Here is a 12,735-nt window from a genome sequence, read left to right as displayed (position 1 = left end):
TTTGCCACACATATGACTGATGATGAATCTAGAAAAGCAAAAAGGTTTGAAAGAGGATTACGGCCAGCAATAAGAAGTCGAATGTCAGCCTTAAAGCTACAAACATATGCGGAAACGGTAGAAAGAGCTTTGAAAATTGAAAGAGACATGGAGGAAATTCAAGAAATCATTGGCAAGAACAAAAGGGACAAATTTATTAGCAAAAGCACGAGAGAAAATGAATATGAAGCTAGTAACAAGAGGTTTAAGACACCTAGATTTGAAAAAGGGAAACCACTGCGGAGGACTCAGTCATGTGCAAGATGTGGATTAAATCATGAAACAAGTTAGTGTTTTTGGGTGACTGGAGCATGTTTTGTTTGTGGAAAGTTGGATCATCAAATAAAAGATTGCCCTGTGAGGAAGAAGAAAGAGCCATTGTCTCCTAGACCCTCAGCCCATGCTAGAGTGTACGCTATCACTGAACAAGATTCTAAAGCTTCTAAATCCGTGGTTGAAGGTATTCTTCATGTTTCTAAGAGAAATGCAAAAGTTTTGTTTGATCCTGGCTCCAACTTATCTTTTGTTTCACAATACTTTGCTTGTCACTTGGATATTCTACCTAGACCCCTGGATTATATGTTATATGTAACAACTGCTGTTGGAGATTCATTGGCAACAAACTTGGTTTACCCATCTTGTTTGATTTCTATTGGAGAACACGAACTCCTTGCTGATTTGATTCTCCTAGAGATCCAGGGTTTTGATATTATACTTGGCATGGATTGGTTATCTTCTCATCACGCTAGTATTGATTGTTACAAAAAAATAATTACGTTCTGCATACCAGATCAGCCTATATTTTTCTTTGAGGGCATTAGGCATAATTTGCGTCCTTGCTTGATATCAGCACTTCAAGCTTATCGTCTTATGCAGAAAGGTTGTTTTTGTTATATGGTGTGTGTAAAGGAGCATTCAAATCAAGAAACCCACCTAGATGAAATTTTAGTGGTCAAAGAATTCCCTGATGTATTCCTAGATGACTTGCCTGGTTTACCTCTAGATAGAGAGGGTGAATTTGCTATTGATCTGATCCCCAGTACAACCCCAATATCTAAGCCTCCCTACAGAATGGCACCACTCGAGCTAGAGGAATTAAAGAAGCAAATACAAGAATTATTAGATAAGGGTTTCATACGACCTAGTGTATCCCCATGGGGTGCTCCGATACTATTAGTGAAGAAGAAGGATGGAACATTGAGGCTTTGTATTGATTATAGACAGTTGAATCAGGTGACCATAAAAAACAAGTATCCAATACCTAAAATTGATGATTTGTTTGATCAACTGCAGGGTGCACAAGTATTCTCTAAGATTGACCTGAGGTCAGGTTACTATCAGTTGAAGATCAAGGAGGAGGATATTTCAAAAACAGCTTTCAAAACTCGATATGGTCATTATGAATTCTTGGTGATGCCTTTTGGTTTGACAAATGCCCCTACAGCTTTTATGGAACTAATGAATAGGATATTTCAACCGCTCTTGGATATCTGTGTAATTATATTTATTGATGACATATTGGTGTATTCAAGGAGTAATCAGGAGCATGAGGAACACTTGAGAAATGTATTGTCCATACTAAGAGAAAAGAAGTTGTATGCAAAGTTCAGCAAATATGAATTTTGGTTGAATGAAGTTGCTTTCTTAGGCCATGTGATTTCAGGGAAGGGTATATATGTTGATCCAAGGAAAATAGAAGCTGTAGTTGAATGGGAAGTACCAACAAATGTAACAGAAGTTAGAAGCTTCTTGGGCATGGCAAGTTATTACAGGAGATTTGTGGAGGGATTTTCTCGAATCGCTCAACCTCTCACCAAACTCACTAAGAAGAATATGAAATTTGTATGGGGTGATGATTGTGAGCAAAGTTTTCAAGAGTTAAAAAGAAGATTGACGAGTGCCCCTATTCTCACTATTCCAAGTGGTAGTGATGAGTTTGTAGTTTATACTGATGCTTCAAGAAAGGGCTTAGGATGTGTTTTGATGTAGGAAGGGAGAGTAATTACTTATGCTTCTAGGCAACTTAAAGGTTATGAATTGAATTATCCAACTCATGACTTGGAATTGGTAGCAATTATTTTTGCTCTAAAGATTTGGAGACATTATTTGTATGGTCGACAGTTTGAAATCTTTATTGATCACAAGAGTTTAAAATATATTTTCACTCAGAAAGAGTTAAACATGAGACAGCGAAGATGGATAGAACTTCTGAAGGATTATGATTGTGCCATCCGTTATCACCCGGGCAAAGCCAATGTTGTAGCTGATGCACATAGTAGGAAATCTACAAGTTTTATGGCTAGTCTGGTCGTGAAGCAATGGAAGTTGTTAGAAGAAAATTTTGATTTGAAAGCTTTGAGGAAAGAGCAAGACTCGATGATATTGATGGCCTCCATTCAAGTGCAATCTGATCTTATTCAACAAATTAAGGAAGGACAATTACGAGATCCACGTTTAATCTACTTGAGAAATGAAGTAAAAAGGGGATTGAAGCCAAAATTTCAAGTTTCAAAGGATGGCCTATTGAGATTTGTGGAGAGGGTATGTGTGCCAAATGAGCCAGATATCAAGAGTCAAATCCTAAAGGAGAGTCATACTTCAAAGTACGCCATGCATCCAGGGAGCACTAAGATGTATAGAGATATCCAAAGTCATTATTGGTGGGAAGGCATGAAGAAGGAAATTACAATGTATGTTTCAAAATGTTTGACTTGTCAGCAAATCAAAGTAGAACACCAAAGACCTAGAGGGTTGTTGCAACCTTTAGATATTCCTGAATGGAAATGAGAATGTATTACCATGGATTTTGTTTCGGGACTACCCAGAACCTCTAGGAAGCATGATGCTATTTGGGTTATCATTGATAGGTTAACAAAATCTACGCATTTCCTACCAATTAATATGACTTATTCGCTTGACAGACTTGCAGATTTATATGTCAATGAAATAGTAAGACTTCATGGTATTCCAAAAGAGATCATCTCTAATAGAGACTCCAGATTTCTCTCTAGATTCTGGAGAAGATTGCAGGAGTCGATGGGCACTAAAGTTAAGTTTAGTACTGCATATCATCCTCAGACTGATGGTCAGTCAGAAAGAACAATTCAAACACTTGAGGATCTGCTTAGAGCCTATCTATGTTATGGATTGGAAGGGTGAATGGGATAAAGATATTTCACTTATTGAGTTCACTTATAATAATAGTTATCATTCAAGTATTCAAATGGTTCCTTACGAAGCTTTATATGGGCGAAAGTGCATAACACCTATATGTTGGGAGGAAGTTGGTGACAGAAAGCTGTTAGCACCGGACAAAGTACAAGAAACTACCGAGAAAATTCAAGTTTTAAGGAAAAGGTTAAAAACTGCTCAAAGTCGTCAAAAGAGTTATGCCGACAATAGAAGACGAGATATTGAGTTTGAAATCGGAGATTTTGTATTCTTAAAAGTCTCCCCTTCCAAAGGCATTATAAGGTTTGGGAAGAAAGGAAAGTTAAGCCCAAGATTTATTGGACCTTTTGAGGTTCTTGAGAGGGTTGGTTCTGTCGCTTACAGGATTGCCTTGCCACCAGCATTGTGCCATGTCCATGATATATTTCATGTCTCGATGATTAGGAAATATATATATGACCCTTCTCACATCATTAAGTATAAGCTGATGGAGATCGATAAAGATTTATCTTATGTGAAAGAGCCTATTCAGATTGTTGACAAGAAAGAAAATTTCCTAAGGAATCGGGTCATCCCACTGGTTCAAGTAATTTGGAGACATCATTCTGGAGAGGAAACAACTTGGGAGCTAGAGAAGGAAATGACAAAGGTGTACCCCCGTCTTTTCATCGATAGAGGTACGATAAATTTAGAGGACTAAAATTTTCTTTTAAGGGGGGGAGAGTGTAACATCCCTCATTTTCTGAATTTTCGTATAAGTTTCTAGTGATAATGTAAGTATCTATTTTAAATTTGACAAAAGAGCTAGAGTATGAATCAGAGATAACTTATTCTTAAGATTTGAGGGATTTGTTCAAACGAGAATCTGAGGACCTATATGTAAACCCCGAGGACCAAATTGTGAATATAATAAAAACAAGGACTAAACTACAAAACACAAAATAACAAATCCCACCGCTTAAGCCTCTCTGCCTTCGTTCTTAAGGAACCAGAGAAGGCAGCTGCTGTGTGAAAGAACAGAGAAAGAAAGAAAGAAGAAGAGAAAAGAAAGGGAGAAGAAGAAGAAGAAAAATTGGGGCCTTGAGGTTTCTTACTCAATCTTCTCAATTGGGGGTCAAAAATTCTCAAAGGCAAGTGTTCTAACCCCATCCTACAGAATATTAGCTTCTGTTCTTATGTTGATTCAAAAAGATCTGAAAGATTTCCATTTAGAACCGGAAATGTCTCTCTTTGGACATAGAACCATGGATTCTGAAATTTTTTGGTAAACCGACCCCTATATACTGTTCCAGCTATAATTTTTGGTACGAAAAGCAGATTTGGGCAGGACCTAGTTTGTTTGAAAACAGACTCTTATATCTTTCTTTTGACATAGATTTTGAAGATTTTGAACACCGACTAGTTACCCAAACATCTGTTTCTAATGAGCCAATAGATGCTGCAAAACAGGGATCAAAATTTCTGACCTTTCGATACTAAAATACCTATAAGTCCCTGTTGGAAATTCTGATTTATACCAAACTGACTTCGTCCGAAACTAGAATTGTAAACCTTTCTTTTGACATATAGTTTGAATATTTTGAAATTCAAATGTCTACCCTATTATCTGTTGAATCCGACCCTATGTATTCTGTAAAACAGTGATTGTGTTTTTGACCTTGTGTTACCAAATCAAAGGTAACTCCTTGTTGGAAACCATGATTCATACGAAACTTGTTTCAACAGAAAATAGATTGATATATCTTTCAACAACAGCTTTCTTAAGGGTATTGGAGCATAATTGATAATCTGAAGTATTTGTTCTATGTGCCACTGGAATTCTGTCAGAAATCGAGCTTTGGTCGATTTCGCGTATTCTGTTTCATTCCTTTGGATATTGAATTCATCTAACCTTCTTATTTGAATTGAGCTAAATATGATTGGTTGGAATCCCGGTATACCCTTACTTTCATTTCATTCTAAATCTGAATACATTGGTGAGAGATTTGTTGCTTGCATCGTATTGTCTCGTAAAGGCACATGTACGTTTTGTTGTTCCGTGTGTGCTTCCGATATATGCTACTTATTGATCAAATTGCCCTCTTATACTCTGGTGTTTATGGGATTTATTTGGACCTTTGCCAGAAATGGTAAAGGGTATGTGTTTAGAGCCTGCGATGCTCTGCCGGCCCCCTTTGTCTTCACCTAGACGTGGGTGGATGGAGCTCCCAGACGTGGGAGACTTCTGTCTGGTGGTCATTCAGAAATGGATGAATCACATTCTGTCTGTGGTCCCACTACACCTTCTGTATGTTTGATATGATATCCAGAGCTTTGGTTATGTGTTTCTGTACATGCTTTGGATAAGAATGATATGAATGCAACGTCAAAGACGACGTTTGAGCTTCTGTTCGGTATTTGTTATTGATATGCTCCGAACTGTTTCATTCATTGTTGATATGCTTCGAAATGTTCCATATGCCATTGATATGCTCCGAAACATTTCATATGCCATTGATAAGCTCCGATATATTTCATTTGTCATTGATATGCTCCAATTACTCTATGCCCCATCTGTTATGAACCAATTATGTATGATTGAAATGACAATTGTGATTCTGCACCTAATGATATTACGTCTATGAATTCGTATGTTCTGCCTTGCATTTTGAAACTTTATCTCTTTGGAAATTATCCTCTTTTGACATGGATATGTTAGTCACTTGCTGAGCTCTTTATGCTCACCCCGTTGTTGTATAAATTTTTCAGGATAGCGTATCGCTTGTTTAAATGTTAAGATTGGGCCGAGGCAGTGGAAAGTTAGAAGATTATGGGCAGATCTTTATTAGCATATATGTACTTGTTGTATGAGCCACTCTGTATCTAATCAAATGTTGACGATGAATCTAAACTTGTGGATTTTGTGTATGTTAAAGGATCTCTCATGTTTAGGATTTTGGAATGTTAAGTTAAATTCAAGTAATGATATGAACTTATGGTAATCGTTGGTTTGGTGACTGCATAGACTTTCCCACTTGTGAATTTATGTTGTGGTTATTATTTTGATGGTTTGAGTTCAGATTGTATGAAATATCGAGTGATGTGTGGTATGTTTATGAACTGCACAGGGTTATAAATTTGTAGACTATAGAGGTGAAATTTTGATCTGAATGTTTTCTTAGTGACCTCAATTGTGTGTTTGGATCCTGGATTGGTTTGTGTTGAAAATTTTAAATATTATGGATATTTTTGAGGGAGCGTGACAAATAGGTATTGCACCATCAAGGTAGTTTCGAGTAAAGTCTCTATTCAAGACAACATAAATGCAGGTTAGTGATCCGGAGAAAAGGCTTAATTGAACAAGTTGAACCAATTTGAAGATATAGAACAACCCACATTATTTCGAGATTGTGAAGCCGAGCCATTTCTAGTGGTAGAGCTCCTGAAAGATTCTGGGATTTCAGGATTCTGTAAATTAAAAGAATTTGTTAGGTAGTCCTGTTCATGACTTAAGTGGTGAGACCCATGGGAGTTAATTAAAAAATTTTAACTCTAATCTTATATGAGTTAGATAGATGGGAAAAACCTAAACGGCCACTTTCACATAAAAGAAAAAGAGGTTTTCATCTAGGGAGAAAACAAATTTGAATATTGGTTAGTGAAATTGGTTCCGATTGTCATGATTTTCTGATATGCTGATCTAAACATAATGCTCTCTGAATTGATATATTTAAGATTTCTTCTTCTACTTAGTTTTTTTTCTAGCTTCTTGAAACTTTTTTCCTTTAAGTTGAAGGATTTTTCCAAATAAATCTTGTCTCGTGATTTACTTTGTATTTTGTCACTAATCCGATTGACCTGCACTGTTAGATTATTTACAATATATTGGTGTTAAGTTATATCTTATTTGATTCACATAAAAGGAAAAAAAAAAGATTATGATGTTTGTTACTTTCACAGATTCAAGACTCTATATCTAATCTTTCCTCAATAGAATTAACAACATGAATACTAATTAGAAATCAAGTAGCACGGGCAGTTCAAAACTCCTTAAACAAAAGAAAATTAGACCAATTTCTACCTTATTTATGATTGTAGACATCAAATAAATTCTTAGAAATGCACTCAGAATCTCCTAGCTTTTCTACAGTAATACTATAGTTTTCAAGAAAAAGAAAAAAATGTGTAATTAACTGATGATCAATTTTGATCAAAGGTAGCAAGAAACATGATCAACTTTAGTGTTAGTTATCCAAAATAAAATCTTAGTCATGGTGAATGTAAATATCAACACAAGCATCAATTATTAACAACTATAAAGAACAAGAAACAAACCTATGACTAGAGTAAAACCATTGTCCAACCAATCCTAAGTAGTGAGACTGACACAAGAGCACATAATTTGTTACAATCAGCTTATATAAACCTTGTTGATCATATGATATTCTTTACACCTCATAGTGCTTGTCCCGTAGCCTTTAATCTAAACCTCTCAAATATAACGCCCCATAAGCCAAATGAGTTGCAAACCTATTTTCCAAACCTGCAACCCAATTTGATTGAATAACTCGAATTGATTGCTAAAGAGTTAGGGCTTACCTTTATAAGTTGAAAAGTACTCATACTCTTAACTTTCTAGCTATTTCATTATTGTCTAGTGAGCAAATTCAACGGGAGAGTTAATTCAATTTATCTTCATGACCACGTAATGTATTATTAAAGGGCTTAGATATTAGCAGCAAAATAATAAATTTCAGAATTCCCTATGCATGAAGAATTATTTAATGTAATAGTATTTATTTTGGTATTTTAGAGATAGAGAGGAGTAGAATCTAATTGTATTTGCTGAAACTCTTTGAGTTCTCTCTTTTAACTATGTATCTCTTTGATTTACCAAAGAATGACGGGTTAGTCACTGTATTTCTTGAATATTTCCTTAAGTGGTAAGTCTTTCCTTTTAAGTTATGTATCCTTGTTTAATTATCCTTGGGGGTGGTGAGTTTCTCTCTCTCTTTGTGAGTTTATACTTGGTGAATCCATTTATCTCCATTCCAAAAGTGTTTCTAGTAAATACAACTATCAACCTTTTAAATTCCATTTCTCATTTCCTAGTATCAGTTTTGTTGAATCTCGTATTTTGATGATGAAACCACTTAATATATGTTTATGATTTAATCTGCGTTTTGAGTGACGCAGGATGTTTCGATCAGGATGAGACAATTAAAGTAGGAAAAATCATATTATGCCGAAGGAACATGTCAGAAGATTGGACGTCGGGTCGGTGGATCGGTCGACGTATCGACAGAAGGCTTCGGGCCGTGGACTCGGGCATCGAGCCAAGAAGAGCGGGTATTATGCCAAGGATATCGGAGTTGCGGAGTCAACTGGCCGATCGGACAATAGGCCGTAGGAGAGGACGATGCATCGAAGAATCGGATGAAGCGTTGAGGGACCAATGACATGCCGGACAACTTGGTTAATTGCTTAGGATTAATTGTCTCGATCGAAGTTTTATTTTACATGTGCAGGATTAACTACGATGGAAGTAAGACATGCAGCAGGTGTTAGTTTGGCAAGTCCTATAGTCCCACATTAGGAAAATCAGGCTTGTTATCTCCTATTGGAACTATAAATAATGGTTTGGGCTTTGAAGTTAGATGCACCACAAGAAGCACCACAAGAAAAACCTAAGTGTTTGCTTTGGGTTTAAGTCCACACTCAGTTAAATAGTTTGGGCTAATAGTTTGGGTTTTTTCTTGTTTAGTATTTTCGGGTGTTTTATGGCCTGGAACATCTTCCTAAGGCATTTGTAATAGTCTCTTTTATAGTAGTGATTTGCTCCTCTTTCGTCTGTGGATGTAGGTCAAGGTTAATTGACTGAACCACGTAAATCTGGTGTTCTTGTCGCTTTTATCTTTTCGCTTTATTGTCTTTGTTGGGTTGCCAAAATTACCCTTTGGTAAATTTCTTGGGGCTAGCTCTAACAAAATGGTATCAAAGCCTAGTTTCGGGATCTTTTGGCAACGATGACAATAACAAAGATTGTTGTCAAGAAATTCAATAGAAATGTCAACTTCGGCATGTGGCAACTCAAGATGGAGGTCATTCTGGTTCAAGACGGAGTTGATTTGGCACTACAGGGAGTTGAGAACATTCCAGATGGTACGTCAAAAGAAGATCTTGCGGGTATGGATAAGAAGGTCCGATCCAGCATTATTCTAAATCTCTCTGATGAGGTTTTACGGGAGGTAGCTACGGAGACTACGGTTAAGAGCATGTGGGACAAGCTTAAAGCCTTATATATGAAGAGGACAGTAGAGAATCGTCTCTATTTAAAACAGAATTTGTATATGCTTCGGATGACTGAAGGTACATCTATACTCTCACATCTTGATATGTTTGATTTCTTGGTTATGGATTTGGAGAATATAGATGCAAAAATTGACGATGAGGATAAGGCCCTATTACTTTTGTGTTCTCTTCCCCAATCTTTTAAGCATTTCCGTGATATTATGATTTATGGAAAAGAAACAATTTCATATCAAGAAATTAAATCTGTACTAAAATCTAAGGAGCAGATAAACAGAGATATCACCGGGGAAAGTAGAGAGAATCAAACTGAAGGTTTGGTTGTTAGGGGGAGAACAGATAAAAGGGAATTTGACAGTAGTAGATCTAAATCTAGATCTAAATCCAGACATAGAAATTTGGAGTGCAGATATTGTCAAAAAATAGGGCACATTAAATCTGATTGCTTTAAATTTAAAAAATAAATTTAAGCAAAAGGAAAAAATTATTGAGAAAACTACTAAGTCTACTGAAGCTAGTGTAGCAGCTGATGAGAATGATGGAAATATTTTCTTTGCTACTGATGATAGGACGAGGTCTAAAAATGAATGGATTTTAGATTCGGGTTGTTCTTATCACATGTGTCCTAATAGAGATTTGTTTTCCACATATGAATTTTGTAATGGTGGAATTGTTTTGATGGGCAATAATGCAGCATGTGATGTTGTTGGTAGAGGAACAATCCAAATTAAAATGCATGATGGTATTGTGAGGATGCTCACTAATGTTAGACATGTTCCTGATTTAAAAAAGAATCTCATCTCTTTAGGCATCCTAGAGGCCCTTGGGTGTAAATACACAACTGAAGGTGGAGTTATGAAAGTTTCTAGAAGTGGTTTTGTTGTTATGAAAGCTTGTAGGTCTAGTAGCTTGTATATTTTGCAGGGAACTACTGTCACAGGCTCGGTTGCAGTCTCGTCATCATCATTGTTTGATTCTGACATCACCAAATTATGGCATATGCGTTTGGGTCACATGAGCGAAAAAGGTTTGAGCATATTGAGCAAAAGGGGTCTACTTTGCGAACAAAGTACTAGGCCACTGGATTTTTGTGAACACTGCATTTTTGGAAAGCAGAAAAGAGTCAGCTTCAAATCTCCGGCAGTTCACAAAACAAAAGGTACTCTTGACTATATTCATTTAGACCTTTGGGGTCCAGCTCATGTTCAGTCTAAGGGTGGTGCCAAGTATATGTTGACTTTCATTGACGATTATTCCAGGAAAGTTTGGGTTTATTTTTTGAAGCATAAAAATGATGAACCTTTAAATAATGGAAGGCTTTGATTGAGAAGCAAACAGGTAAACAGATTAAGCAGCTTCGAATAGATAATGGCATGAAATTTTGTGAAGGTGACTTTGATGAATTATGCAAAAATGAAGGAATTGTTCGGCATCGCACTGTTAGGATGATGCCTCAGCAAAATGGTGTGATCGAACATATGAACAGAACACTCTTGGAGAGAGCAAGGTGTATGATCTCAAATGCAAGGTTGACAAAGGACTTTTGGGCAGAGGCGATTAATATGGCTTGTTACGTTGTCAACCACGCTCCTTCTGCAGCACTTAACTTTAAAACTCCGAAGGAAGTTTGGTCAGGTACTCCTGCTAATTACTCTGATTTAAAAATTTTTGGGTGTCCAGCATATATGTATATAAATGAAGGAAAATTAGAGCCTTGAGCTAAAAAATGTATTTTCCTTGGGTATGCTTCTGGGGTGAAAGGATACAGATTATGATGTTCTGATCCCAAATCCCTAAAATTTGTAATAAGTAGAGATGTTACTTTTGATGAATTATCTATGTTATCTTCCAAAGAGGAATCTACTAGTTGTACAAATGATAGTGCGCAGAAGCAGGTGGAGCTTGAGATTGGTAGGTCTGATTCTTTTTAGTCGAACTCTTCTACTCAAAGAATGCCAGTAGATGGTCCCGAGTCTACTAATGCAGATGATCTAGAGGAAGAGCAATATTCCATAGCCAAGGATTGACCACGGAGAGATATCCGACCACCACAAAGATATGTAAATTTGGTTGCATATGCTTTGTCTGTTGCAAAAGAAACAAGTGAAGTTGGTGAGCCACTTCCTACTCAGATGTAGTTTCTTGTGATAATTCCGTTAAGTGGTTGATCGTGATGAATGAAGAAATTGAATCTCTCCATCGGAATAGAACTTTGGGATCTTATGAAGCCGCCTTTGGGTAAGAAAATTGTTGGATGTAAATGGGTCTTCAAAAGGAAGGAAGGTATTCCAGGGGTTGAAGATGCAAGGTACAAAGCACGATTAGTTGTAAAGGGCTATAGTCAGGTATATGGTGTTGATTTTAATGACGTATTTTCACCTATTGTTAAACATAGCTCTATTCGTGTTTTGCTTGCTTTAGTTGCCATGTATGATTTGGAATTGGAGCAACTTGATGTTAAGACAGCTTTCTTACATGGTGAACTTGAAGAACAAATTTATATGGAGCAACCTCATGGATTTGAAGTTGATGGTAAGGAAGAACATGTTTGCTTATTAAAGAAATCATTGTATGGATTGAAGCAGCCTCCAAGACAGTGGTATAAGAGGTTTGATTCTTTTATGTTGGGTCATGGTTACATGAGGAGCATGTATGATAGTTGTGTCTACTTTCGGAAGTTAACTGATAGCTCTTTTGTGTATTTGTTGCTTTATGTTGATGATATGCTTATTGCAGCTAAGAATTTGTCAGAAATTCACACTTTGAAAATGCAACTGAGTAGTGAATTTGAAATGAAAGATTTGGGAGCAGCTAAGAAAATTCTTGGCATGGAGATCAAAAGAGATCGAGGAGTTGGAAAATTATTTGACTCAGAAAAATTACCTCAAGAAAGTTTTGGAGAGGTTTGGCATGAAAAATGCTAAGCCAGTTAGTACTCCTCTTGCTAACTATTTTCGACTATCTGCTGCTCAGTCACCACAGTCAGTTGAAGAGGAAGAATATATGGTGAAAGTTCCATATTCTAGTGCCATCGGTAGTATTATGTATGCAATGGTTTGTACTCGTCCAGATATTTCACAAGCAGTCAGTGTGGTTAGTAGATATATATCTCGCCCGGGTAAAATACGTTGGTAGGCTGTGAAGTGGATTCTCAGATACTTGCAAGGGACTTCAGATACTTGTTTGGAGTTTGGGAAAAATCGTGACACTTTGGTTGGTTTCGTCGACTCTGATTAT

The sequence above is a fragment of the Musa acuminata genome, chromosome BXJ1-6, assembly GCF_036884655.1.
Source record: "Musa acuminata AAA Group cultivar baxijiao chromosome BXJ1-6, Cavendish_Baxijiao_AAA, whole genome shotgun sequence".
NCBI lineage: Eukaryota > Viridiplantae > Streptophyta > Magnoliopsida > Zingiberales > Musaceae > Musa > Musa acuminata.
This window is presented reverse-complemented; position numbering follows the sequence as displayed.